Raw genomic sequence first — 2,500 nt, forward strand, 5'->3', positions numbered from 1 at the left:
CCAGCACCTCCTCCTTCTCTCTCCCCACCATCTCCCTCTTTCTATCTCCCCTCCCCTGTACTCCCTTTCCCCCTCCCCCTCACTCTCCATTTCCCCTCCCCTTCCTCCCTTCCCCTCCCCTCCCTCCCTTCTAAACCTCCCTTGCCCTCCCCTCCCCTCCTTTCTAACCCCCCCCCCCCCCAGCGTCACAGGAGAACACAGCCTCCTGCTGCATCCTGCTGGTGCGCGAGAACACGAGAAAACGAGGCTTGCTGGGGAATACACTGACGTCAACACCTGAGGACTTCACTATCCTCTTCTCTCACTATCCTCCGAACGACGTCACTATCACCATCGACCTTCACTTTCTCTACCTTTTCCCTGTGTCACCTTCACATCGGCTTGACATCACTTACATCTTTATCTTATCCTCATCATCACTTCACATCAGCATGACATCACTTTCTCTACCTTTCCCAATATCACTATCACCGTCACCATCGGTTCGACATTGCCTTACATTTTCTCTCTCTCTTCCTCTTTATTACCATCACCATCGGCATGACATCATTTCACCATCCTTACCATCCATGACATCACTTTCACCATCACTTTCACCGTCATCATGACATCACTTTCACCATCATCTTCGCCATCGGCATGACATCATTTTCACCATCAGCATGACACCACTTTCACCATCACCTTCACCATCAGCATGGCTTCACTTTCTCTACCTTTTCCCTTTACGTGTGATGGTTATGCCGCCTCAACGAACTGACTTGTGCTGTTCACTCACACCATGGCGCCGAAGACTGCCAATGCTGCTATCGGTAACACGTATTATCTCTCTCCCGTCGCTACTGACGCTTACGCACACACACGCACACACACAAACACACATGCATGCATATACATACACGCATGCACAGACACGCACGCACGCACGCACGCACGTAAACATAGATACACGCACGCACGCACGTAAACATAGATACACGCACGCACGCACGCACGGACACACACATAGACACACATATATACACGCATACACATATACATAACAAACACAAACAGTCATAACAAGTGTGCATCACAAGCACTAATACACACACGAACTCAGTGCACACGAATATAGCGAGTTCGTTCACCTTTCACTGTTATGTTACATTTCTTTTAAACATTATATGATTTTGACGTTTCTTGTTTTAGATTTTTGGTCTGATGGTACAATATTCTTTTAAAAAATAAAGCAAAACAAACAAACAAAATAAACAAACACATACCTATACATAGACACACACACATGCGCTTACACACACACTCACACACACACACACACACACACACACACACACACACACACACACACACACACACACAAACCACACACCAACACTCAACCCCCCCCCCCCCACAACACACACACTCAACACCCACCACACACTCACCAAAAAAAAACACACACACTCAACACCCCCCCCCACACACACACACACGCACGCACACGCCGTCCCTCCCACCTCCACGTAGCGTATGAGTCATGAAGAGCCAGATAAAAGGATCTCGCAGATAAGCCTTATCTTTGTGTCTTCATTTTCTGTCCCAGCCTTCTGACTCATTCTGTGCGGAGGTGGATGAGATAAGGGAGGGAAGAGGAAGAGGAGAGATTAGAAGAGGAGGGGAGAGGAAGAAGGGAGAGAGGAGAGATTAGAAGAGGAGGGGAGAGGGGAGATTAGAAGAGGAGGGAAGAGGGAGGTGAGGGAAGTAGGGGGAAGGAGAAGGAGAAGGAGAGGAGGAGGAGGAGGAGGAGGAGAGAAGAAGAGGAAGAGAAGAACGAAGAGACAAAAGAAGGAGGCCTCAGGAGTAGGAAAAGGAGGAAAAGAGGAGAAGGAGGAGAATCAAACAGCAAAGCAGAAAGGAAAGTAGGAAGAGGAAAACTCAGGAGAAGAGCAGAAAGAGAAAGAAGAATAGGAACATTTTAAGAGGAAAAATGAGACACAGTAGAAAGAAAGATAAAATGTAGGTAAAAGGGACAGAAGAAGAGGAAATTGAAGAAGAAGAAAAAATAGAGAGAAAAAAAAATAAAAAGGATGATAATAAAAAGAACGACGTTCAAAAACTCGAAAAAGGTGGAACGGAAGAAGTGATAAAAATGAGAAAGGAAGAAAACGAAGGTGAAGATTAACGGAGATGTAACGAAATTCAGAACAAAAAACGAAGAATGATTTTAAAATGGACACGAAAGAGGCGGGAAGTGGAAAGAGAAGAAGGAGATGAAAAAGTATGGAAAAGGAGAAAGACGCAGAGGAGGATAACAGGGAAGAGGAGAAATAGAAGCGAAAGACGAGGATATTATGGAAGCATTTGTTCTTTACGCACATGCACAGGCAAGCGCACACATCTGCATGCATACATAAATACGTGTTTCTCTTTAGTTATTTAGTTATTTATTTCTCTCTGTCTCTGTCTGTCTTTCTCTCTCTCTTTCTCTTTCTCTTTCTCTTTCTCTTTCTCTCTC

General features: G+C 45.6%; 1 protein-coding gene across 1 annotated transcript in view; it reads right to left on the minus strand.

The window, feature by feature from the left end:
* LOC119577822 overlaps positions 1 to 2,500 on the minus strand; it is a 113,066-nt gene that overhangs the window by 41,669 nt on the left and 68,897 nt on the right.

The sequence above is a fragment of the Penaeus monodon genome, chromosome 2, assembly GCF_015228065.2.
Source record: "Penaeus monodon isolate SGIC_2016 chromosome 2, NSTDA_Pmon_1, whole genome shotgun sequence".
NCBI classification, from domain to species: Eukaryota; Metazoa; Arthropoda; class Malacostraca; order Decapoda; family Penaeidae; genus Penaeus; species Penaeus monodon.